The 13293-nt window shown below is 44.3% G+C and overlaps 1 non-coding gene across 1 annotated transcript; it reads left to right on the plus strand.

Moving 5' to 3' along the window:
• Nucleotides 1–5679: 5679 nt before the first annotated feature.
• trnad-guc (transfer RNA aspartic acid (anticodon GUC)) lies at nucleotides 5680–5751 on the plus strand. The gene has a single exon. It is a non-coding gene; the product is annotated as a tRNA-Asp (tRNA).
• The last annotated feature ends 7542 nt before the right edge of the window (nucleotides 5752–13293 follow it).

Raw genomic sequence — 13293 nt, forward strand, 5'->3', positions numbered from 1 at the left:
TTACAATAAAAGTTAGTTAAGAATGAGGACTGGGACGGATGTTACAACACTGCCATTTTATTTTAAGTGAAATAACATGAAAGGGAAGTTGCGCTCCTCTTTTCTCTCTTATAATGACGTATATCAGGTAAAACGACTTTTCGAACACGAGCAAATGTGGGCGGGGCTTAATTGTGTCTGTGGGAAATTCATTGGATGGTTGTGGTTTGCTATTGGCTGATCTCATGTGAGTGACAGGTTGCCCCTCCCTCGTCATCAGAGAAGAGATGGGGCTGTTATTCTCATTCAAGATTAACACAATAATCATGTGCAACTATTATTAATCATTTAAAATAAACTCTGCAATAGTCTATAAAAAACAGAAATGTCCACTTTTATCACATGGGGACTTTAAGTAGCATACAGTGCTGACAGTAAAGGTTTAAAGTCTCTGACTTAAACATCTATTTACTGGAATAAAAACACATTTGACTTCTGGACTGGATTACAGCTGTAAAGAGTTGTACAGTTATTCACGGCACCTTCATTTCTACTGCAGGAAATTGAAACACAGAATGAAGATGAAATGAAGCATAAGTCCAAACTTGACTAAACTGGTGAAGTGTTGATCAACACAAGAGTGTGAGACTGATTTACCGGTGTGTGTCCATCGCTGCTGTAGATCTGATGACCAGAACAACTGAAGCTTCTCGAGTTTCTTTAATCAGTTTAATTAATCATCCGGAAAACAGGTGCAGTGAATTATCCTAATAGCAGACATTTGCTTTATTTTATGGCATGTTCATTTGCTTTGACGTTAATGTTCTTCATCTGATTATGCGTTAGTTTTAACAAAGTGAGTTTATGTGGTGCATAATTAAGAGGAATAATATGAACCGGTTCTGTAGGGTTACATTCAAGCTGTTTAAAATGGTGTTAACCAGAACAAGTTAACAAACCAAAAACAAATAATACTTACTAATTCATACATCATGTCAGGATGATAAATGAGCAGTTTTAACCTGAAACAATTGAACTGCACTGCAGTAAAGTCATTTAATATCAGGAATGAATGTATTATTTTCATGATAGTTTCATATTTTGTATAATTTCAATCAAATATATTTATGAAGTTGGTCATAAACGTGTGTAAAGACGCACGTCTGGATCTGGATCTCCACTGGTTCTGTTTCTCCTCCATCAGAAACCAGTCCATCAGAAACCAGTCCATCAGACACCAGTCCATCAGAAACCAGTCCATCAGACACCAGTCCATCAGACACCAGTCCATCAGACACCAGTCCATCAGACACCAGTCCATCAGACACCAGTCCATCAGAAACCAGTCCATCAGACACCAGTCCATCAGACACCAGTCCATCAGACACCAGTCCATCAGACACCAGTCCATCAGACACCAGTCCATCAGAAACCAGTCCATCAGACACCAGTCCATCAGACACCAGTCCATCAGAAACCAGTCCATCAGACACCAGTCCATCAGAAACCAGTCCATCAGACACCAGTCCATCAGACACCAGTCCATCTAAAAGCAGTCCATCACACACCAGTCCATCAGAAACCAGTCCATCTAAAACCAGTCCATCTAAAAGCAGTCCATCACACACCAGTCCATCTAAAAGCAGTCCATCACACACCAGTCCATCAGAAACCAGTCCATCAGAAACCAGTCCATCTAAAACCAGTCCATCTAAAACCAGTCCATCACACACCAGTCCATCTAAAAGCAGCCCATCACACACCAGTCCATCAGAAACCAGTCCATCTAAAACCAGTCCATCTAAAAGCAGTCCATCACACACCAGTCCATCTAAAACCAGTCCATCTAAAAGCAGTCCATCACACACCAGTCCATCTAAAACCAGTCCATCTAAAAGCAGTCCATCACACACCAGTCCATCAGAAACCAGTCCATCAGACAATAGTCCATCAGAAACCAGTCCATCAGACACCAGTCCATCAGACACCAGTCCATCAGACACCAGTCCATCAGAAACCAGTCCATCAGAAACCAGTCCATCAGACACCAGTCCATCTAAAAGCAGTCCATCTAAAACCAGTCCATCACACACCAGTCCATCTAAAAACAGTCCATCAGAAACCAGTCCATCAGAAACCAGTCCATCAGACACCAGTCCATCAGAAACCAGTCCATCAGACACCAGTCCATCAGAAACCAGTCCATCAGACACCAGTCCATCAGACACCAGTCCATCAGACACCAGTCCATCAGAAACCAGTCCATCAGAAAGCAGTCCATCTAAAAGCAGTCCATCACACACCAGTCCATCTAAAACCAGTCCATCTAAAAGCAGTCCATCACACACCAGTCCATCTAAAACCAGTCCATCTAAAAGCAGTCCATCACACACCAGTCCATCTAAAAGCAGTCCATCAGAAACCAGTCCATCAGAAACCAGTCCATCTAAAAGCAGTCCATCACACACCAGTCCATCTAAAAGCAGTCCATCACACACCAGTCCATCAGAAACCAGTCCATCACACACCAGTATATCTAAAAGCAGTCCATCACACACCAGTCCATCAGAAACCAGTCCATCACACACCAGTCCATCTAAAAGCAGTCCATCACACACCAGTCCATCAGAAACCAGTCCATCAGACAATAGTCCATCAGAAACCAGTCCATCAGACACCAGTCCATCAGAAACCAGCCCATCAGACACCAGTCCATCAGACACCAATCCATCAGACACCAGTCCATCAGAAACCAGTCCATCAGACACCAGTCCATCTAAAAGCAGTCCATCAGAAACCAGTCCATCAGAAACCAGTCCATCTAAAACCAGTCCATCAGAAACCAGTCCATCAGACACCAGTCCATCAGAAACCAGTCCATCTAAAACCAGTCCATCTAAAAGCAGTCAATCAGAAACCAGTCCATCAGAAACCAGTCCATCTAAAAGCAGTCCATCAGAAACCAGTCCATCAGACACCAGTCCATCACACACCAGTCCATCAGACACCAGTCCATCAGAAACCAGTCCATCTAAAAGCAGTCCATCAGAAACCAGTCCATCAGAAACCAGTCCATCTAAAACCAGTCCATCAGAAACCACTCCATCAGACACCAGTCCATCAGACCCCAGTCCATCTAAAAGCAGTCCATCTAAAAGCAGTCCATCAGAAACCAGTCCATCAGAAACCAGTCCATCCAAAACCAGTCCATCAGAGACCAGTCCATCAGAAACCAGTCCATCAGACACCAGTCCATCAGAAACCAGTCCATCAGAAACCATCCCATCTAAAACAAGTCCATCTAAAAGCAGTCCATCAGAAACCAGTCCATCAGAAACCAGTCCATCTAAAAGCAGTCCATCAGAAACCAGTCCATCAGAAACCAGTCCATCTAAAACCAGTCCATCTAAAACCAGTCCATCAAACACCAGTCCATCTAAAAGCAGTCCATCAGAAACCAGTCCATCAGAAACCAGTCCATCAGACACCAGTCCATCAGAAACCAGTCCATCACACACCAGTCCATCAGACACCAGTCCATCACACACCAGTCCATCTAAAAACAGTCCATCAGAAACCAGTCCATCAGAAACCAGTCCATCAGACACCAGTCCATCAGAAACCAGTCCATCAGACACCAGTCCATCAGAAACCAGTCCATCAGACACCAGTCCATCAGACACCAGTCCATCAGACACCAGTCCATCAGACACCAGTCCATCAGAAAGCAGTCCATCTAAAAGCAGTCCATCACACACCAGTCCATCTAAAACCAGTCCATCTAAAAGCAGTCCATCACACACCAGTCCATCTAAAACCAGTCCATCTAAAAGCAGTCCATCACACACCAGTCCATCTAAAACCAGTCCATCTAAAAGCAGTCCATCACACACCAGTCCATCTAAAAGCAGTCCATCACACACCAGTCCATCAGAAACCAGTCCATCAGACAATAGTCCATCAGACACCAGTCCATCAGAAACCAGTCCATCAGACACCAGTCCATCAGACACCAGTCCATCAGAAACCAGTCCATCTAAAAGCAGTCCATCACACACCAGTCCATCTAAAAGCAGTCCATCACACACCAGTCCATCAGAAACCAGTCCATCACACACCAGTCCATCTAAAAGCAGTCCATCACACACCAGTCCATCAGAAACCAGTCCATCACACACCAGTCCATCTAAAAGCAGTCCATCACACACCAGTCCATCAGAAACCAGTCCATCAGACAATAGTCCATCAGAAACCAGTCCATCAGACACCAGTCCATCAGAAACCAGCCCATCAGACACCAGTCCATCAGACACCAATCCATCAGACACCAGTCCATCAGAAACCAGTCCATCAGAAACCAGTCCATCTAAAACCAGTCCATCAGAAACCAGTCCATCAGACCACAGTCCATCAGAAACCAGTCCATCTAAAACCAGTCCATCTAAAAGCAGTCCATCAGAAACCAGTCCATCTAAAAGCAGTCCATCAGAAACCAGTCTATCAGACACCAGTCCATCACACACCAGTCCATCAGACACCAGTCCATCAGAAACCAGTCCATCTAAAACCAGTCCATCTAAAAGCAGTCCATCAGAAACCAGTCCATCAGAAACCAGTCCATCTAAAACCAGTCCATCAGAAACCAGTCCATCAGACACCAGTCCATCAGAAACCAGTCCATCTAAAACCAGTCCATCTAAAAGCAGTCCATCAGAAACCAGTCCATCAGAAACCAGTCCATCTAAAACCAGTCCATCAGAAACCAGTCCATCAGAAACCAGTCCATCAGACACCAGTCCATCAGAAACCAGTCCATCTAAAAGCAGTCCATCTAAAAGCAGTCCATCAGAAACCAGTCCATAAGAAACCAGTCCATCTAAAAGCAGTCCATCAGAAACCAGTCCATCAGAAACCAGTCCATCTAAAACCAGTCCATCTAAAAGCAGTCCATCACACACCAGTCCATCTAAAAGCAGTCCATCAGAAACCAGTCCATCAGAAACCAGTCCATCAGACACCAGTCCATCAGAAACCAGTCCATCACACACCAGTCCATCAGACACCAGTCCATCACACACCAGTCCATCAGAAACCAGTCCATCAGACACCAGTCCATCAGAAACCAGTCCATCAGACACCAGTCCACCAGACACCAGTCCATCAGACACCAGTCCATCAGAAACCAGTCCATCAGACACCAGTCCATCAGACACCAGTCCATCAGAAACCAGTCCATCAGAAACCAGTCCATAAGAAACCAGTCCATCAGACACCAGTCCATCAGAAACCAGTCCATCAAAACCATTTTCATGATAGTTTCATATTTTGTATATTTTCAATCAAATATATTTATGAAGTTGGTCATAAACGTGTGTAAAGACGCACGTCTGGATCTGGATCTCCACTGGTTCTGTTTCTCCTCCATCAGAAAGCAGTCCATCAGAAAGCAGTCCATCAGAAACCAGTCCATCTAAAAGCAGTCCATCACACACCAGTCCATCACACACCAGTCCATCAGAAACCAGTCCATCACACACCAGTCCATCAGAAACCAGTCCATCACACACCAGTCCATCTAAAAGCAGTCCATCAGAAACCAGTCCGTCAGAAACCAGTCCATCAGACACCAGTCCATCACACACCAGTCCATCACCCACCAGTCCATCACACACTCCACACCACACACCACACCACACACACTCCTCGTTAGTATAGTGGTAAGTATCCCCGCCTGTCACGCGGGAGACCGGGGTTCGATTCCCCGACGGGGAGATTACACTGGACAGTCATGGCCTAATGGTAACAGAGTTGGACTGGTGACCCAAAGGTTGCTGGTTCGATTCCAGTACCGGCAGGAATATGACTGAGGTGTCCTTGAGCAAGGCACCTAACCCCCAATCGCTCCCCGGGCGCCACTCAAGGCTGCCCGCTGCTCCGGGTGTGCGTATCCACGTTTGCAGTGTGTGTGTGTGTTCACTACTCACTACTCTGCTCCTAATGTATGTGCACTTACTTGGATGGGTTAAATGCAAAGGTCAAATTCCAAGTATGGGTTACCATACTTGGCCATCACGTGTCACTTTCACTTTTTCACTTTCACACCAGTCCATCTAAAAGCAGTCCATCACACACCAGTCCATCACACACCAGTCCATCTAAAAGCAGTCCATCACACACCAGTCCATCAGAAACCAGTCCATCAGACAATAGTCCATCAGAAACCAGTCCATCTAAAACCAGTCCATCTAAAAGCAGTCCATCAGAAACCAGTCCATCTAAAACCAGTCCATCTAAAAGCAGTCCATCACACACCAGTCCATCTAAAAGCAGTCCATCAGAAACCAGTCCATCAGAAACCAGTCCATCAGACACCAGTCCATCAGAAACCAGTCCATCAGACACCAGTCCATCAGAAACCAGTCCATCAGAAACCAGTCCATCAGACACCAGTCCATCAGACACCAGTCCATCAGACACCAATCCATCAGAAACCAGTCCATCAGACACCAGTCCAACAGAAATCAGTCCATCAGACACCAGTCCATCAGACACCAGTCCATCAGAAACCAGTCCATCAGACACCAGTCCATCAGAAACCAGTCCATCAGAAACCAGTCCATCTAAAACCAGTCCATCTAAAAGCAGTCCATCAGAAACCAGTCCATCTAAAACCAGTCCATCTAAAAGCAGTCCATCTAAAAGCAGTCCATCAGAAACCAGTCCATCAGAAACCAGTCCATCAGACACCAGTCCATCAGAAACCAGTCCATCAGACACCAGTCCATCAGAAACCAGTCCATCAGAAACCAGTCCATCTAAAACCAGTCCATCTAAAAGCAGTCCATCAGAAACCAGTCCATCAGAAACCAGTCCATCTAAATCCAGTCCATCAGAAACCAGTCCATCAGACACCAGTCCATCAGAAACCAGTCCATCTAAAACCAGTCCATCTAAAAGCAGTCCATCAGAAACCAGTCCATCAGAAACCAGTCCATCTAAAACCAGTCCATCAGGAACCAGTCCATCAGAAACCAGTCCATCAGACACCAGTCCATCAGAAACCAGTCCATCTAAAAGCAGTCCATCAGAAACCAGTCCATAAGAAACCAGTCCATCTAAAAGCAGTCCATCAGAAACCAGTCCATCAGAAACCAGTCCATCTAAAAGCAGTCCATCTAAAAGCAGTCCATCACACACCAGTCCATCTAAAAGCAGTCCATCAGAAACCAGTCCATCAGAAACCAGTCCATCAGACACCAGTCCATCAGAAACCAGTCCATCACACACCAGTCCATCAGACACCAGTCCATCACACACCAGTCCATCAGAAACCAGTCCATCAGACACCAGTCCATCAGAAACCAGTCCATCAGACACCAGTCCATCAGACACCAGTCCATCAGACACCAGTCCATCAGAAACCAGTCCATCAGAAACCAGTCCATCAGAAACCAGTCCATCAGAAACCAGTCCATCAAAAACCATTTTCATGATAGTTTCATATTTTGTATAATTTCAATCAAATATATTTATGAAGTTGGTCATAAACGTGTGTAAAGACGCACGTCTGGATCTGGATCTCCACTGGTTCTGTTTCTCCTCCATCAGAAATCAGTCCATCAGAAACCAGTCCATCAGACACCAGTCCATCAGAAATCAGTCCATCAGAAAGCAGTCCATCAGAAAGCAGTCCATCAGAAATCAGTCCATCTAAAAGCAGTCCATCACACACCAGTCCATCAGAAACCAGTCCATCACACACCAGTCCATCAGAAACCAGTCCATCACACACCAGTCCATCTAAAAGCAGTCCATCAGAAACCAGTCCATCAGAAACCAGTCCATCAGACACCAGTCCATCACACACCAGTCCATCACCCACCAGTCCATCACACACCAGTCCATCTAAAAGCAGTCCATCACACACCAGTCCATCTAAAAGCAGTCCATCACACACCAGTCCATCAGAAACCAGTCCATCAGACAATAGTCCATCAGACACCAGTCCATCAGAAACCAGTCCATCAGACACCAGTCCATCAGACACCAGTCCATCAGAAACCAGTCCATCAGAAACCAGTCCATCAGACACCAGTCCATCAGAAACCAGTCCATCAGAAACCAGTCCATCTAAAACCAGTCCATCTAAAAGCAGTCCATCAGAAACCAGTCCATCTAAAACCAGTCCATCTAAAAGCAGTCCATCACACACCAGTCCATCTAAAAGCAGTCCATCAGAAACCAGTCCATCAGAAACCAGTCCATCAGACACCAGTCCATCAGAAACCAGTCCATCAGACACCAGTCCATCAGAAACCAGTCCATCAGACACCAGTCCATCAGAAACCAGTCCATCAGAAACCAGTCCATCAGACACCAGTCCATCAGACACCAGTCCATCAGACACCAATCCATCAGAAACCAGTCCATCAGACACCAGTCCAACAGAAATCAGTCCATCAGACACCAGTCCATCAGACACCAGTCCATCAGAAACCAGTCCATCAGACACCAGTCCATCAGAAACCAGTCCATCAGAAACCAGTCCATCTAAAACCAGTCCATCTAAAAGCAGTCCATCTAAAACCAGTCCATCTAAAAGCAGTCCATCACACACCAGTCCATCTAAAAGCAGTCCATCAGAGACCAGTCCATCAGAAACCAGTCCATCAGACACCAGTCCATCAGAAACCAGTCCATCAGACACCAGTCCATCAGAAACCAGTCCATCAGAAACCAGTCCATCAGACACCAGTCCATCAGACACCAGTCCATCAGACACCAGTCCATCAGACACCAGTCCAACAGAAACCAGTCCATCAGACACCAGTCCATCAGACACCAGTCCATCAGAAACCAGTCCATCAGACACCAGTCCATCAGAAACCAGTCCATCAGACACCAGTCCATCAGACACCAGTCCATCAGAAACCAGTCCATCAGACACCAGTCCATCAGACACCAGTCCATCAGAAACCAGTCCATCAGACACCAGTCCATCAGAAACCAGTCCATCAGACACCAGTCCATCAGAAACCAGTCCATCAGAAACCAGTCCATCAGACACCAGTCCATCAGACACCAGTCCATCAGACACCAGTCCATCAGAAACCAGTCCATCAGACACCAGTCCATCAGAAACCAGTCCATCAGACACCAGTCCATCAGAAACCAGTCCATCAGAAACCAGTCCATCACACACCAGTCCATCAGAGACCAGTCCATCAGACACCAGTCCATCAGAAACCAGTCCATCAGAAACCAGTCCATCAGAAACCAGTCCATCAGAAACCAGTCCATCAGACACCAGTCCATCAGACACCAGTCCATCAGACACCAGTCCATCAGAAACCAGTCCATCAGTATCCAGTCCATCAGACACCAGTCCATCAGACACCAGTCCATCAGAAACCAGTCCATCAGACACCAGTCCATCAGAAACCAGTCCATCAGACACCAGTCCATCAGAAACCAGTCCATCAAAAACCAGTCCATCAGACACCAGTCCATCAGAAACCAGTCCATCAGACACCAGTCCATCAGAAACCAGTCCATCAGACACCAGTCCATCAGACACCAGTCCATCAGACACCAGTCCATCAGAAACCAGTCCATCAGACACCAGTCCATCAGAAACCAGTCCATCAGACACCAGTCCATCAGACACCAGTCCATAAGAAACCAGTCCATCAGACACCAGTCCATCAGACACCAGTCCATCAGTGCCACCAACTGGCAGCAGGAAGTGGGTCACTTTCAAAATGCTTTGAAATCACCCTCTTATTTTTACCTGATTTCTTTTAAACGTCGTTAGAATAATTTCAAGACACTGCAGATGTAGACCTGTGGAAGGATTTGTGATATCCTGAATACTGTTGTCATGGCAACATGTCAAACTTTAATCAAATTCTATTTGGGTGTTTTTGAGACTCTTATCATGCTTCAAATTGCATGACACTCGACTCACACATCAGAGATGTTGGCCAGTAGACACGGGCAAAGCCTTAGGAACGGGAGCGCTGTAGCGCCACCTTTAGACAAGAGTGGGGGTTAGTTTTACATACGGTCACCAAACTCATGTATAAATTGTTCTCATGGAGCCGGACAACTTTCTAGTCAAGACACCTTTATTTATATAGCGCTTTTTACAATACAGATTGTTTCAAAGCAGCTTTACAGAGATAACAGGAACATAATGTTGTTATACTATTGTTAAATAAAAAATGAAATGTCCCCAACTAAGCAAGCCGAAAGCCAATGGCGACAACGGCGAAGAAAGGCGAAAAAGGCGACAGTGAAGGAACCAAAACTCCATCAGTGACAGAATGGAGAAAAAAACCTTGGGAGAAACCAGACTCAGTCTCAGTCCTCCTCTGGCCAATGAACGAACAGTGTATGATTATGATTCAGGCAGCATTACAGGTCAAAGGTCAGATTGGATCAGAACTTTTACATTATTTATCCAGTTCCATCTGGTTGGGTCGGAGTCACACCGGTGTGGAGACGAGTTTGTTGAGGTGTCCATGAGGACTTCACAGGGTTGATGAGGCTTGGCACTTCAGGACTGCGTAGTCGTCGTGTCCATGCGCTGTTCCTTCATCAGATCCGGATACGGCCTGGATCCGGCGGACTGCGGTAAACCTCGGGATAATCAGAGACTAATATTAGCGTAGATGCCATCCTTCTTATGATGTACAGAGTACATCAGGATTTATGGGAAGTGTACCCGGTTCCGGCTGATCTAAACTATGCAGCCTAACATTGAATTATAGAAGTCTATAGAGTGTTATGTGAATGCTAGGTCAAAGAGATGTGTTTTTAGTCTAGCTTTGAACTGACAGACTGTGTCTGCTTCCCGGACAATGTTAGGAAGATTGTTCCAAAGTTTTGGTGCTAAATAGGAAAAGGATCTACCGCCAGCAGTCGATTTAGATATTCTAGGTATTATCAACTGGCCAGAACTTTGAGATCGCAATAGACGTGAATGACTATAATGCGTTAAGAGCTCGCACAAGTACTGGGGAGCTAAACCATTTAGTGCTTTGTAAGTAATCAGCAATATTTTAAAATGTATACGATGTTTAATAGGGAGCCAATGCAGTGTTGACAGAACCGGGCTAATATGGTCGTACTTCCTGGTTCTGGTAAGAACTCTAGCGGCTGCGTTTTGGTCCAGCTGTAGTTTGTTTATTAAGCGTGCAGGGCAACCACCCAGTAGAGCATTACAATAATCTAGCCTTGATGTCATGAACGCATAAACTAGTTGTTCTGCATTTTTCATTGAGAGCATATGACGTAATTTAGATATATTCTTAAGATGGAAAAATGCGGTTTTACAGACACTAGACACGTGACTTTCAAAGGAAAGATTGGTATCAAAGAGCACACACACACACACACACCCAGGTTCCTAACCGATGACTAAAGCCCTATTCGGATGGGATTAGTACTATCTGGGGACCTCGTCTGATAATTACACCCCCACATTAGCACGGGATAACCGAAGCCTGTGATTTTACTCAAATTTACTGACTTATCTCCCGGATATGACGTCAATAGGCTATTGCTTGGAAATATATTTTCGTTATAGGTCTAGCTGTATGATATTACGACATAAACAGAATAAAGTTCCTTACTGCATGCTGCTATACATGTCATTCATCTCCATCATTCTTTTTGTTTTTGCTCTTTTGATGATTTTCAGCTTTCACTTTCTGCAAATTGTGTAGTGTATAGCGATATGACCCAGCACCCAAAATACTATCAAAACACTCCAAACCAGCCTCCATTCTTTGCGAAAGATGGATAAAAAGGCGCACATGAAACAAAAACCTTGAAAAAATGATATACGATCCAGCCAAGTCATATATAGTAGGTCATTTGCGGGGGGCTTTTTACTTTACAAATCACAGACATGACCGATTCTCACGGGATTAAGATCTCAGACAAACTCCGCAATAATTACAAATGACTAAAGGTCACCAGGTAATACTTATCGCGTGCAAATAGGGCTTAGGACTTGACAGAGCAGCATCAAGTGTTAGACAGTATTGTAGGTTATTACGTGAGGACGTTTTTTGTCCGATAATAAGAATCTGTTTTTTCAGAATTTAGTAGTAGGAAATCACTAGCCATCCAGATCATATCCATATCAGATATGCATTCCGTTAATTTTGGTTAATTTCGGTTAATTTTGTGGATTGGTAAGTTTCGTCAGGCCGTTAAGAAATATAGAGCTGAGTATCATCAGCATTACAGTGAAAACTAATGCTATGATTCCTAATGATATCTCTTAAGGGTAGCATGTACAGTGTGTGTGTGTGTGTGTGTGTGTGTGTGTGTGTGTGTGTGTGTGTGTGTGTGTGTGTGTGTGTGTGTGAGGGGGGCATCTACAGAGTGAACAGCAGCGGTCCTAGTACTGAGCCTTGTGGTACGCCATACTGAACTTGTGATCGATAAGACATCTCTTCATTTACTGCTACAAACTGATAACGGTCAGATAAATATGATTTAAACCATGCTAGTGCAATTTCACTAATGCCAACATAATTTGAGTCCATTTAAAAGAATGGATAATGGTCGATAGTGTCAAATGCAGCACTAAGATTGAGTAACACTAATAGAGAGATACAACCACGATCGGTGGTTCTAATTTACAGTCATTAGCTCAGACAAACTGTCAGCTATTTTAGTTTGAATGTGGATTTTTTTTTTTAATCAAGCTCTGAATTTCTAACTACTCCAAAGGGCTTCAAACGAGTCACACCTAACTTTCTCAACATGATGCCAATATTTTAGAAGCTAAATTGCGAACAGGTATTGATATCTTGAACGGTGTTGCCATGGTGAGGAATAAAATTAATGACAAAAAGGGAAACGGGAAGAGTCTCATTTCTTTTAAATAATAAATTATACGCCATTTCTTTCTATATAAAAATAATACATATAAAAAGTATTATTTTAGAATTAACGCATTATGTGCATGTTAATCTGGTTGCATAGTATTATAGCATATATATATATATATTATATTATAGCATAGGCCTATTTTTGAATAAGGTTGAGAAAATTATCACTGACATTTTCAAAGACCACTTTCTGTCAGAGTTTAGAGTTTTCTCCTCATGCAGAGTCGTGGCCCGATGCAAAGCTTCTCTCGATCCCATTAGGACTATTTTTTGGTTAATTAACTACTGGCGTTTGAAACGCTAGCTAACTGAAAGCGGACAGAAGCGCTGAGGACAGATCCAGTGTCGTTTAGCAGAGATTCAGTATAACATATACTACTACTGTAAACTAAATGTTACTATTATT

This window comes from Siphateles boraxobius, unplaced genomic scaffold, assembly GCF_051911475.1.
Source record: "Siphateles boraxobius isolate OS27281-9 unplaced genomic scaffold, OSU_SipBor_1 172, whole genome shotgun sequence".
Taxonomy (NCBI): domain Eukaryota; kingdom Metazoa; phylum Chordata; class Actinopteri; order Cypriniformes; family Leuciscidae; genus Siphateles; species Siphateles boraxobius.